At 44.6% G+C, this 13,505-nt stretch overlaps 1 pseudogene; it reads right to left on the bottom strand.

The window, feature by feature from the left end:
- Positions 1–1,677: 1,677 nt before the first annotated feature.
- On the bottom strand, positions 1,678–1,795 carry LOC126290007 (5S ribosomal RNA; annotated as a pseudogene).
- Positions 1,796–13,505: the final 11,710 nt, after the last annotated feature.

The following is a 13,505-nucleotide window of genomic DNA, read 5'->3' as shown; positions in this document are numbered from 1 at the left end:
TGTTGCACATTATCATGGCAGGCGAGGGTGATTTTTAATGAGTGACGCACTGCAAGGGGACACTGTTACATATAATGTGCTATTTTTATCCACTTGACATCTTGTGCATGAGGTCGGGGTAAAACGTACGTGTTTTGCAACAAAAGATTTTAAGGTCTGAAGAAGACAACATATTATGTTGAAACCGCTTGTCTTAAATAAAAAATATTTTATAAAATCTTGGCTGTTGACTAGTTTATAACAATTAAAAAGATCGCCTTACAGTTCTTTCAAAATGAGAAAATTCAGTCAGAATTTAAAATGTTTGCAGTTTTAGGGGTGGATGCAACACACTATACATAATTAACTGTATCCAGATGGATGTTCTCGCGGCGAAATGCTCATTTATCCTGAACGTACAACACATTGTGCCTTATAAACGACCTGCGGCCGAGATGTAACGTTGGTGCTGCCATGGAGTGATAAGCTTCCTCAGTGCTCTAAGTAATCTTCGGTTAGATTGTAGAAAATATTATTACAGAGTTTTTATTTACAACATTTATCTTTTTAATGATGCGCTTATACACGAAATGTCGATCGTTAAGATCGAGCAAAGCGTTCAGATTTTAGCATCCAGGTCTTTGTTACAAAACTTGTTAATTTCACTTCAACAGTTAATCCTAAACTATTACAGATATGATCAATATTCTTGTTTTATTAGGATCTCTATGAAGGATGGCAGACTAAAATGACTGAGGATTCATTCCCCGAATTACTACAGAATTAAATAGTTACTACGGGGTTCACCTATGACGTAGGTTCTCGTCTGTCTCACTCGCACACTACAGCGCTTCGGCCTTATTCAATACAATATACGCATGTAAATATCCCCATCTTGGGGCGAATCTGCGCTCTTTGTGGCACACAGTCCTGGACCATAGGGTTCGTTTCAAAACTCCTTAAGGCTGACTCTTTTGGCCATGTACTTAAATGAGAGCGAAATGCTCTTTAACTGACACAGTTCTTCTCTTTATGTCTCCTGCGTTTATAGTTACATCTGTTGCATATGTTGACTTGACAGTGGTAATACTTAATATAATGTATTAATTAGTTACGTTAGGTAACAAAACTGAACACGAACAACACCAATTCAATCTGTGGCCGTCGTACGTGTTATTGAGATTTGCAGCTACGGTCGCAGGTTCGAATCCTGTCTCGGGCATGGACGTGTGTGATATCCTTAGGTTGGTTAGGTTTAAGTAGTTCTACGTTCTAGGGGACTGATGACCTCAGATGTTGAGTCTAATAGTGCTCAGAGCCATTTGAACCATTTTCGTATCACGTAGCGGGTGTTCTCAAAAATTGGCGTGATGTACATGGGTTTAATAAAAAAACCACATCAATTGGCTTCGTTAAGATTTCTAAATATCTCCTATGACCTCCACCTCCCTCATTTACGCATTAAGAATTCACTGATATCCCAACAAAATACGAGGGTAATCCCAAAAGTACACACTAGCACTCCGTCGTCAGGCCACAAGTGGCCCATCGGGACCATTCGACCGTTGTGTCACCCTCAGTTGAGGATGGGGATAGGAGGATCGTGTGGTCAGCACACCGCTCTCCCGGTCGCTATGATGGCTTTCCTTGACCAGAGCCCCTACTATTCGGTCGAGTAGCTGAGTGCACTCCGAAAAATGGCAACAGCTCACGGTGTCCCGGATGGACACCCATCCAAGTGCCGGCCACGCTCGACAGCGCTTAACTCCGGTGATCTGACGGGAACCGGTGTATCCACTGCGGCCAGGCCGTTGCCTAATCCCAAAAGTGAGGTCTCCTATTTTTCTGTAAGTAAATAGACCTGTTTATTTCTACAGTAGTTTACATCAGTTTACAGCTTGAACATTTAGCTATTTTTCGACATGATCACCATTTCTGTTGATGCATTCTTGAAGACGCTGTGGCAAAATCGCTTTCCCAAAAAAAAAAAAAAAAAAAAAAAAAAAAAAAATGGCTCTGAGCACTCCTGAGGTCATCAGTCCCCTAAAACTTAGAACTACTTAAACCTAACTAACCTAAGGACATCACACACATCCATGTCCGATGCAGGATTCGAACCTGCGACTGTAGCGGTCGCGCGGTTCCAGACTGTAGCCCCTAGAACCGCTCGGAATCGCTTTCCAGCCAAATGTTCTTTTAACGCAGGGAACAGGTGATAGTCACTGGGCGCCAGGTCAGGACTATAGGGTGGGTGGGTGATAATATTCCACTGCAACTGTTGCATAAGAGCAGCGGTTTGCGAGCGAAGTGTGGGTGAGGGTTGTCATGGAGAACGTGTACACCCTTGCTCAACATTCCTCTTCTCAGGTCCTGAATTGCCCGTATGAGTTTTTCAGAGTCACTCAGTACTTGTTAGCGTTAACTGTAGTCCCAGTGGGCATAAAGTTGACCAAGAATACCCCTTTCTGATACCAAAAAAAAAAAAAAAAAAAAAAAAAATGTTGTCATGACTTTATCGGCAGATTGTTTGTTTGAATTTCCGCGGCTTTGACGAAGAAGGATGCCGCCGCTGGCGTGATTGTTGCTTGGTCTCAGGTGTAAAGTGGTACGCCCAGGTTTCGTCACCCGTGACAATTGAACCCCTAAAGTTGTCCTGATCGGCTGCAAGGCGGTGAAGAAATGAGCGGGAAGCATCAGCTCGTTGCCGCTTGTGGTCCTCCGTCCGCACGCATGGCACCCATCTTGCGCTCACCTTCCGGTAGTTAAATGTTTCCGTTAAAATTCTGTGAGCGGTGCTTCGGGAAACCTTTGGAACCAACGTGCAGACATCATCCAAGGTGATCCGCCGATCTTCACACATGCTTTGCTCAGCACTGTCTCCTCAGAAATTGACGGTCTCCCGCTCCTTTGTTCGTCGTGAATTTCGGTCCGACCAGCCGCAAACACTCTACACCACTTACGGACATTTTTGTCATCCTTGCACAACTCACCACATACTTCCGTTAGTTGGCGTTGGATTTCCGTCAGCGCAGTGCCCTTTGAGTTCAAAAGCCGAATAACTGCTCGCAATTCGCACTTGGCGGTAACATCCAACAGGAGCTCCATTCTCGACGGCTGCCAAGCCAAGACTGAGCGCCTCAGCGCGGCGTGCGCCATGCTTACACACAGCGCGTGAAGCACTCTGCGTAACAGTGTGACCAGCTGCCACACAAACAGAGTTCTGTACTTATGCAAAAATAGGAGACCTTCTGTGGTGAACGTGAGGGTGCTATTCTGTCATTCTGCGCAACGGATTAATCTGAGATGTACCCTTTACCCTGTGGCTCCTGCAAGATGCAATTTCCACCACCACGCTACTACAGAAGTCAGACAGACGCTCCTAACGTTCTAAAGAGAAATGCCCGAAAAACTTTCAGCATTAGATATCTTCTGGAGTCGTCCGCTGAAAGGAAATGACACAAAAATTTACAAAATTTCTTACGTAACTAGTGGAATATTTGAGTACTGGAGTAGTGCTAGTTAGTGTAAGAAAAACATGAACCTAATGAAAATTATAATTTTTTATGCAAAAATTCTGATAAATCACAATGGCACTTTTAATTATGAACTGAACAAGTTATTTCCGGGTTCTTTTCGGAATGTGAAGTTACCTCTTAAGGATTGGCTAATGAAATTTCTATACAAAGTTTAAGTTTGTTATTGACTTGGCAGAATGGCTGACAGCTGCGCCTACTCAACTTGAATAATTATGCGTTAGAATGTTGCTAGGTACGGTCGAGGCTGTCGCGTGTGAAATGCAGTGAAGTGAACTGTTGTAGAGGAAATATGGGGCTCGCAACAGCTGTAACGCACAATACCATAAGCTGCGATGATTGCTGTCTGCGCCGCTCGCTGCAGACAAATAAGATAACTCTCGTTCTATCTGGATTGACCTTCGCCAATCAAACTCTCCCTACGCCTTGATGAAGTCAAGGACTCCTATTCGCCTCTAGTCTAACTATTGGCGTGGTACACCGGTCAGATAACCAGTCCACCACGATGCCACTCAAATATTCGCTCGCAGGCGTTTAACTATGACGCTGTCCATTCACACCGCAAATAAGTGTGGCGGCCAACACAGTGAACAACGCTTATTCGCAAGGACTCAATATAAGGTCGCACTCCGATTCTCTCTCGACAGAGGTGCTCTCCCAGTGAAGTACTGAGGAGAGACTTGTTTCTCGCTCTTTGAGGACACGTTCGAGCGCACACGCTCTCGTTAAGCGTTCTCGCTCCAAGAGCGACAACGGAATGGGCCATCTCCACGCCAGACGTGAAAGGGTATATCTTTCTGTCTCTTCCATTACTCCTTCCGCTCAAGGCATCAGGAATATTGTCTGCCAATCAGCATTGGTCTTCTAAAACGGGAGAATGACGTTTCGTTTAAGGCGAACAGTCCGGAAATCTGTAGCATCGGCATTTGGCATTTGCTGTCTCCCTGTGAAAACCTCTGAAACTGGGTGCTATGTTTGTAAAGAAAGCGTAGGCTGGGCGCTCCCACACAATGTTGCGGAATTTGCTTTTAAGCCGAACACGGGGTCGTTCTCCCTTTGACTCAGACAAACGCTGTCTGCTCTACGGGCAGTCGCCAGCCGACGTAGAAAGGTTGACTCGTCCTCTGAAGGGACCGGCCTCCTGGCGTGCCTCTCTCGAACTAAACGCTTTTGCGACCTTGAATGTGTGCGTGTACGCCAGCCTCGAATATTTCAATCTCCGTGCGCACTTGCGATTTACTTGTTATTGGCATATCGTTTACATGAATTCATACAACATTGATTTTATGTTATCGTGTTTGGGTTCGAATGAACCGTCTTGATGTGCGGAATATGATTGTGAGGGCGGAATATGTAAGCAATGAAGTTCAGGTGACCACGACGTCTTACAACCTTACTTTTGGAATTAGCCTCGTACATATTTCATCAGGTACTAAAACTGATGCACGCGTAACGTGTGAATACTAAGACGAAAATTGTTTTCCGGATCTCGGTTCTTGTCATTTGCAGGTTTGTCGCATGTAAACGACGTGATAGACCGAAACTTTAAGAAAAAGGACTCACGAGACATCGTGACACCTGACGCGACTGGGCCGCTGGCGATAATCTGATCCGGCAGGCAGTGCCTCCGCTCGCCTTGTAGCCGCTGCTGTGGTCGTTGCCCCGCAGACGCAGGGTGGCGCCAGCCGGCATTTTCTATTTGCGCGCAGCATGCAACCTCCCGTCTCCAGTTGCCGCTGTTTTCCTCGCCGGCGCGGACAGCAGCACGGAAGGGTAGCAGGCGCCCGCCCGCTTTTGAAAATTTTAATACCGCCCCGTACGGCTCCGCGGCGGGTATTTCATGTCGCCGAGACGTCAAAACAGATCCTTATCGCGTTCCGCCCGCGAGCAGAGGGCGGGCAGGCTCCGTTTAAAAGCGCAGTTCCGAACAAACAACATATTTTATTGGCCCGCGCTGTGCCGGGCACCTCGGCCGCCGGAATTATGTGGAAGTTTTGATGAGCTGCGCGGCCGGCATGCGATGTGTCGTGGCTGCACGGAACGGAACCGCTATATCTGAACGCGGCCGACGCCCCTCGGCAAACAACGGCCACTCCTGTCCGCATTGCACTGCACACAGCTGCAGTCCGGTGGCTGTAGCCCTGGGTGCGGCCGGAACACCCGACTTCGTTCACGCTTATACTCCGCAAGCCGCATTACGGTGTTTGAGTATCCGGCGTAACGACTCCCGTAACATCCGTGAACAGTGGTAGTATGAGCATGGTTGTTTGACTGTCAACAACGCAGGTAAGGCACGTGTCGGGGGCCCGATTAGTTGGAGCGTCAGTAACCAAAACAGCCATTCCATAGAATGTTTCAAGATGATGATCACGTTTGGGTGTTGCCCTCAACTGCTCGGTTATCGGCGCCCGTACGAATGTTTCAAGAGCAACTGTTTCAACAGTTATGAAGGCCTACACAAAACATAGAAAGACATCATCGTGTAAACGTAATAGTGGGCGCAAATCTAAACTAAGTGACAGAGATCGTCATAGGCTAACACTAATTGCGTCAAAACAGCACAAAACTACGGCGGCTAAAGTGCTTGGAGAGCTCAATAGCAGTGAAACGGTCGCTAAACCCGCTGGGCAGGAGGTTAGGATAGTGGAAAGGGTCAAATAAGGTGTCGGTCAGGTTCACCCAAAATTGTAATTTATTGTAATCTAATAACACCTTTAAACCAAAATGGCACATAGCCGAACCTTACAGCTACGAGTTTCAAAATCTAACTCTTTCACGGCTGAAGGCCTCCAAACAAAAAATCTTAAAGCGACAAGATAAATCTCAAGTGGTAAAAACATGCAGTTAAAATTGCAAACAAATGAGAGCCTCAAGGCAAGGGTGACTAGACGAACATAAACAAGATGCAATACAAGCGGCTGAGGGCCCACATTAAAATTTTCAAGATTTCAAAACAAATTACGATAACCTTTCCAAGGCAGAAGGCCGCAGTGTCTTCTTTTTTTAATAAGAATTTGAGAGGCTGAAGGCCCACAACTCAAAAAATACATAAAATCCAGTAAAAGCTAGAATTTTTTAAATCATTGGCTATGATAGATTATAAACAGACAATTAAACTCCGGTGAGAAGGATAATAAAGAAAACGACACTCAGAAGCCTCCAGGAAAGTCGGTCTGCACTCGTTCACCCAGGTGAGACAGGTGGTGAGCCCAACTACACCTGATCCGTCGGAACCCAACCAGAGGACAGCCACGGACCGACCGACAAAACGACTTGCTTGCCACCAATCGGTGCATGAGAACTGAGGAAACATTCATGGACGAGCCACTATAATGAAACCATTAGTGACGACAACCAACGCAAAGAAGCGTAGAACATGGTTCAGGAACATAAATCTTGGACGACTGATCAGTGGAAATTCGTCATATCGACCGACGACTCAACGTTTTCGTCATTTCCAACGTTGGACCGGATTTACGTTTGGAGTACGCCAAAAGAAGCCTACACTCCTGTTTATCTGATTCCAAAGGTGTGGCAACCATATCATAGTATTCTGCTGGTCCCATCATTACTCTCAAAGGCTGTGTTACACCCAACTATTATGTGAACATTTTAGGTGATCAGGTGCACCCCATGGTTCAAATGTTGTTCCCCAATAACGATGCCACGTTTCAGGACGACCACTGACGGAGCCAGGACAGTATAACCGTTGTATGAGAAGCACGCAACTGAACTGCAGCGTCTTCCCTGTCCAACACAGTCACCGGACTATAACAATACCAAACCCTGATGGGCGGTATTGCATAGCAGATTCCGTAGCAGATTTCCGTCTCCCTCGTCACTACAAAAGCTAGAAGAGGTTCTGATTGAAGAGTGGCATAATATTCCAATGGAGACTATACAATCATTATACGCCAGTATTCCAAGAAGAATCGCAGCTGTATTATAGGCAAATGGATCAAATGGCTCTGAGCTCTGTGGGACTTAACACCTGAGGTCATCAGTCCCCTAGAACTTAGAACTATTTAAGCCTAACTAACCTAAGGACATCACACACATCCACGCCCGAGGCGGGATGCTTACCTGCGACCGTGGCGGTCGCACGGTTCCAGAGTGAAGCGCCTAGAACAGCTCGGTCATAAAGGCCGGCTATTACAGGCAAATGGGGGCAAGTTTATTTGTAAAAATCACGGGAAATTCTTGAACGAATTACTTCAGACTTTCACATGATACTCTTATAAGCCCTTGAATGGACATAAACTACATATTATTTAAATTTATGTGGTACAAATAATTATATTTGAGATCTATGCTATTGCAAGCAGGCAAGACGAAGTTTAAAGTTGTCAAAATATCGGGGGATAACTGATCAACTTATTTCAGCCCTACCACTATACTCTAATAAACAAGTATGTATAGGTTTTCTGTTAAAATTGACTGGGAGAAAGAAAATGCTGTGCTGTAAAAATGATCGGTTTCATTTTATTTCTCTCTGCCAGTTTTAAATAATACCGTTATAAATCATTAGATAAATTAGTTCACACATAAATATTCTACCAGTTTAAAGCAAGTAAATTGTACATTTGTTATGTGCTCTTATCTTTTCTTCATCATGTTCGGATACAACTTCCGGCACAGCAGTCAGGTACGGTTAATCGCGTTACGATTAGAATACGAATACAGAATCTGTTCCGTGCGAAACTTTTATAATCCTACCAATTTGCAAATTAAAAATATGCGAAATACTGTCATTGGAGCTAGTATCCTCACAGATCCAGCAGCAGTAGAGACCTCTCATACCTTGCGTACCAATAACCCCAGCCGATTTACCCATTTATTTTAAGAGTCTTTAGTTCCTAATCAAATTTTCGTTGGTTATAACAATGAGCAATGCTCAAGGTCAGCGAAAGGGGGAAGAGGAGATTAACAGAGAGGGGGGCAAGAAACGGACACAGAGAGCTTGAAAGAGGAGACGGACAGAAAGAGGAGGGAGGAGGAGGTGGAGAGAGATAGAGAGATGAGGGAGAAGAGAAAACAGAGAGAAGGGGCGGTTGTGAAGAAGATCAGGAGCTATATTCTAATCTCATACAAATTTAACAATTGTGACGTATTCCGGGTTCGCTAGTTCGAAAATGATAAAATATTAAGAAGATACAATAAAGTCAGGTAGGATCTTCTGTGAGTTATCGAAGGCACTGTGTCATTCACAATATTATATTCCAGAAGTTAAATTTTTATTGAGCAGCAGCGAACCTGGCAATAATTAGCAGTTGTTAAATATGTATGGCATTTTGATATGATTTCATTTGATTTATTGCTCATTTAGAGACCTGTTCCCTTACATTTTATAACAGGTCGTTCATTTTACAGCTTTTCATGTAGATTACAAAACTTATTGCATATTACGAACAGTAATTATTGTTTTCAGCAATTACAATGGAACTAATAATAAATTAAAAATTTATTAGGAATTGAAAGAAATAACACAGAAAGTACTTAGATTTTAAGAATATATGATGATAGATGATAGGAAAGACTTGGACAGTAAGAGAGAGAAAGAGAGACAGAAATGTTACTCTATCTCAGCCAGCCTGGTCTGAAAGCCTCGGAACTGCAGGGTGATTATAACTGAAGTTAAACTTTGAAACCGCTGTAGAAATAACCACTCGTCAGAATGACGTCAAATTGCAACTAAATATTATCGGAGAAGGGGGATAACGAATGGCAGAATAAAAAAAAATAGTTAAAAATGTAAGAATAGATGGCGCTGTAAGCATCATATTTTAATAGTGGTCGACTACAAATGACAAATGAATCACACAACAATGCCTAAGGTGTACGTTTGACGATAACAAACTGTACTACTCAGTGTGCATGTTTGTGCAGGTTTGATACTGAAAATCGGTTTTTAATCGTCCTCAGGCCAAAAACCGTATAAAAAGCATCACTGACATCAATCTGCTTTTAATTTTCCTGAGGCCAAAAACAGCATAAAAAGCATCAATCAAAATGAAATCGGATTATTAATTTCTGTGTGACGGAGCAAATCATGTTCAATATGCTGTCCACCGTTTTCTGTAACAAGCTGAAATCGAGAACAACTGATCGAAGTGTTTCAGGGGTCACGTTCAGAATGTGTCGTGCAATGCGCGCCTTCAATGCAGCTAAGTTTGTCGGAGCACTGAACACAATATCTTTCAGATAGCCCCACAGCCAGAAGTCACACAGATTAAGATCAGGTGATCGGGACGGCCAGGTTCTAGAAAAATAGTTCTAGCATTTCCGAAATGGCGCTTAAACAGCTGCATAACTGGATTTGCAGTGTGCGCAGGGGGGGGGGGGGGGTGCATCTTGCATAAAAACGAACCCATCGACACATCCACGCTGTTGGAGAGCTGAAATGACGTGGTTGCGCAAAAGACACTCATAGCGCTTACCAGTGACGGTACAGGTAGAACGATCAGAAGCACATGTCTCTTCGAAAACATATGGTCCTATGGTAAATGATGCCTTAAACCCGCACCACACACTACCGTTTCAGGATGAAGTGGTTCTGATTGATTTGCCGTGTGGATTTTCCGTAGCCCATATTCGACAATTCTGTATACTGTCATATCCTGTCAGATGGAAGTGGGCCTCGTCTGTCTACAAAGTTTTCCACGAGCAATCATTGAACATGCGAGCAAGAAATTCTAAAGCAAAGGTCTCTCTTGCTGGCAGGTCAACAGGAAGCAACTCGTGCACATGTCCATGTCTCACGGGCATGTCCAATGTCGGGGCAATTCTCCGTGCACTACACGTACAACCATTCGTCCCCTCCTGCGTTGCTGTGACCACTGCTTCCACTGACGTCGAATCAATTCGTTTCCTCCCTCTACCAGGTCGCACCCCCAAAAGAACCCGTACTTTCGAATTTCCGAATCATTTCAAGCAGACCGCGATCCTGCATAGAGACAGTCATGGCGAACGTCGCAGACGCGAAAGGAGTAAAGCAGTGAACCCGGCGTGTTTATACCAACTTCAGTGGGTCGTGCGCATGCCAATTGTTTTCATTTATGTATTCTGACAACTACAGCGCCATCTATTGATCAATTTTCACACTATTTTTTTAATTCTACCATACGTTTTCCTTCTTCTTCGATAATATTCCAATTTGACGTCATTCTGACCGGTGGGCTGGTGTTAGTTCTACAGTGTTCTGAAAGTTTAATTATAATCACCCTGTACTTCGACCTTTGAAGTCCAAGTTCGCTACAGTTTAATTTACAGATAAATATTTCTAAACATTGTGGGGAACTATAGGTATGGGAACACTACATGCATGGGACCCACTATAACACTATGAACACTATTGCATGGGAACTGGATATACGTTCTAATCTCCTTCTGTCCACTCGTTCTGTCCCTCTCCTTCTCCCCTACTGTTTGTCCATCTTCTTATCCTCCCCGCTTTCTCTAACTATCACCTCCTCTCTCTTTCTATCTCCTCCTTCTCCTCCCTCTCTGTCGAATCTCTCCCCTCCCCTTCTCTGTTCATCTAGTCCTTTCCTCTCTCTGATCTTGAACATTGTTTATTTATAAATTTTGGAAATTTGGGATAAGGTCTTATGGGGCCAAACTGCTGAGGTCATCGGTCCCTAAGCTTACACACTATTTATTCTAACTTTCACTTACGCTAAGGACAACACACATTCCCATGCCCGAGGCAGGATTCGAACCTGCGACCGTAGCAGTCACGCGGTTCCGGACTGAAGCTCCTAAAACCGCTCGGCCACCTCGGCCGGCGATTGGGTGAAAGAACAAACCACCCCCCTCCCTCTCTACTCACTGCACAGAAAAGCACAATGTTTTCTTCCTCGCAGTCGATTTTAACAGAAAACCTGTACAATGTCGTTTCAAAAAACATGTAGCCCATGTCCATATGAACGTTTGTTACAGTATCCTGCAAATATCTGAAGTAAACCGTCCTAGAACGCCGAGATTTTTAATAACAACGTTTCCCTATTATGTATTATATACACATTTACGTTATCATGTATATTAAGAAATGTTGAGCCTATGTCTATCCGAAAGTAATTTGAAGTAAATCGGTGAAGCACTTTTCGAGATTTTTGCTAACATTTCCCCTTTACATGTTGTTTATATGTGTTTATACACCATACATATTCTTTTTTAAAAAAAGAAATGTAGCATTAGTTATATAAAAGGAGGCACGTAACGGAATGCAACACTGTGACAAAATTTCATTGCAATCAGTGAAGAACATTCGGAGATTTAAGAGTATGAAGAAACGAACATTTACATTTTTAATTATATAGAAGACGTATTACAGTAGAATACTAGTTTTGTCTTACTTTAATAAGTAGAATGCGTAAAGTCGCCGCAGGCTGTTGCAATATCACAAAGGACGTCACATAAGCTGCACGGATACAAATTAAAATTGGAGTCCCTCAGCGTTCGATTGCTGTTGCAGTGCTGTTCTTGTTTTGTCTTAACCGTCTTGAATCAGGAGGCACAATTAGTCCTGTCTGTAGGTGATAAGCCGGCCGCGGTGGCCGGCGGTTCTAGTAGCTACAGTCTGGAACCGCTACTGTCGCAGGTTCGAATCCTGCCCCGGCCATGGATGTGTGTGATGTCCTTAGGTTAGTTAGGTTTAAGTAGTTCTACGTTCTAGGGGACTGGTGACTTTTAAAGTTAAGTCCCATAGTGTTCAGAGCCATTTGAAACATTTGTTTGTAGGTGATAAAAAGCGTTGTAGTGAAGCCGAGCGAAGAAGAATCCACAGAGAAAACACACTGCCCTGTAGAACTTACATTAACTACTAGCTGTAAATGAATGAAAGTGCTGGAGAATGTTACCAGAGGTCACCCAGTCGCGCGCGCAAAGTTGAATGTCACAAGGCGTGAGGCGGGGCCACCCCGCTACGACCTTGTGACATCATACTAGTCGGCTTTTCCGCTACACTTCACGAATGCTCGGCTCCGTGTAGGGCTCACGAAAAATCAGTATTTAATCGGAAAAAGATGGTCTAAAGGTCTTAATTTTGTCGTGTGCTGTCGAGAACTTGCGTCCACTTAAACATGCAGTCAAGAATGATTCGCCTGTAGCTGTTAGTCGCTCTACGCCGAAGACGACTGTTGGCACTCACTCGTAACGCCTGTAGTATCACGTGGTGCGACGTACGGCCTGTTTTCTCGTTGACCTCGGCTTGAGGTAAAAGCGTCTATGGCACCAAATGGGGCTAGCGCGGCAACTTGAGGCAGTTGAAGGAACAATGATATACAATTTGTGTCACTAAACGTGCAGTTGCGGTGTGTTCGCGGTGGTATTACACGGCCAGAAGACAACATTTGAATGGGAAACTGGAAGAAGCACGTAGTGTCAGGGGTGTAGCCCAGGGGTTCGGTACTGCTCGCAGCATTGGTCCACGTACATCGGGAGCGTTGCGGAGCACAGCCACTGCTGCCTGAAGGAGGAAAGGTGGTCGACCACGGTCAAAACAAAAAGGGACGTACGTCAACCAGCCGGTGCAACTGCAAGCATACTTGAGAGACACGCAATTTCACCCTCCGCAGTGGCACATCGACAGCATGAGCGTGGTCTCTTTGCCCAACGCCCAGTGTTCCGTAGACACCCGCACATCGACGGCAGTGTTTGCGATGGTGCGAACAGCACAGGGACTGCACCAACGAGAAGTGGGTTCGCGTACTCTTTCTCAGATGAGAGCATACCCAGTCTAAGAAGTTAATCTGGATGCACCCTCATATGGCTAGAGGTAGGAATGCGCAATGCACCCAGGAACATTGTCCAACGGTATTGTTTTGGTGGCCCGGGTGTTATAGTGTGGGGAGACATAATGTTGCATGGATGTACTGACATCCAAATCTTTGAGTGCCGTACAACGTTACGGTGGTACTGTGCTCCTATTCCATGTGCTCCTCTTCAGGGGTGCATAACTGGATACAAGGTCCACATGTTATGCAAAAAAAACTG

The sequence above is a fragment of the Schistocerca gregaria genome, chromosome 1 (assembly GCF_023897955.1).
Source record: "Schistocerca gregaria isolate iqSchGreg1 chromosome 1, iqSchGreg1.2, whole genome shotgun sequence".
Lineage (NCBI taxonomy): Eukaryota > Metazoa > Arthropoda > Insecta > Orthoptera > Acrididae > Schistocerca > Schistocerca gregaria.
Note: the sequence above shows the minus strand (reverse complement) of the source record. Positions and strands in the feature narration are given on the sequence as shown.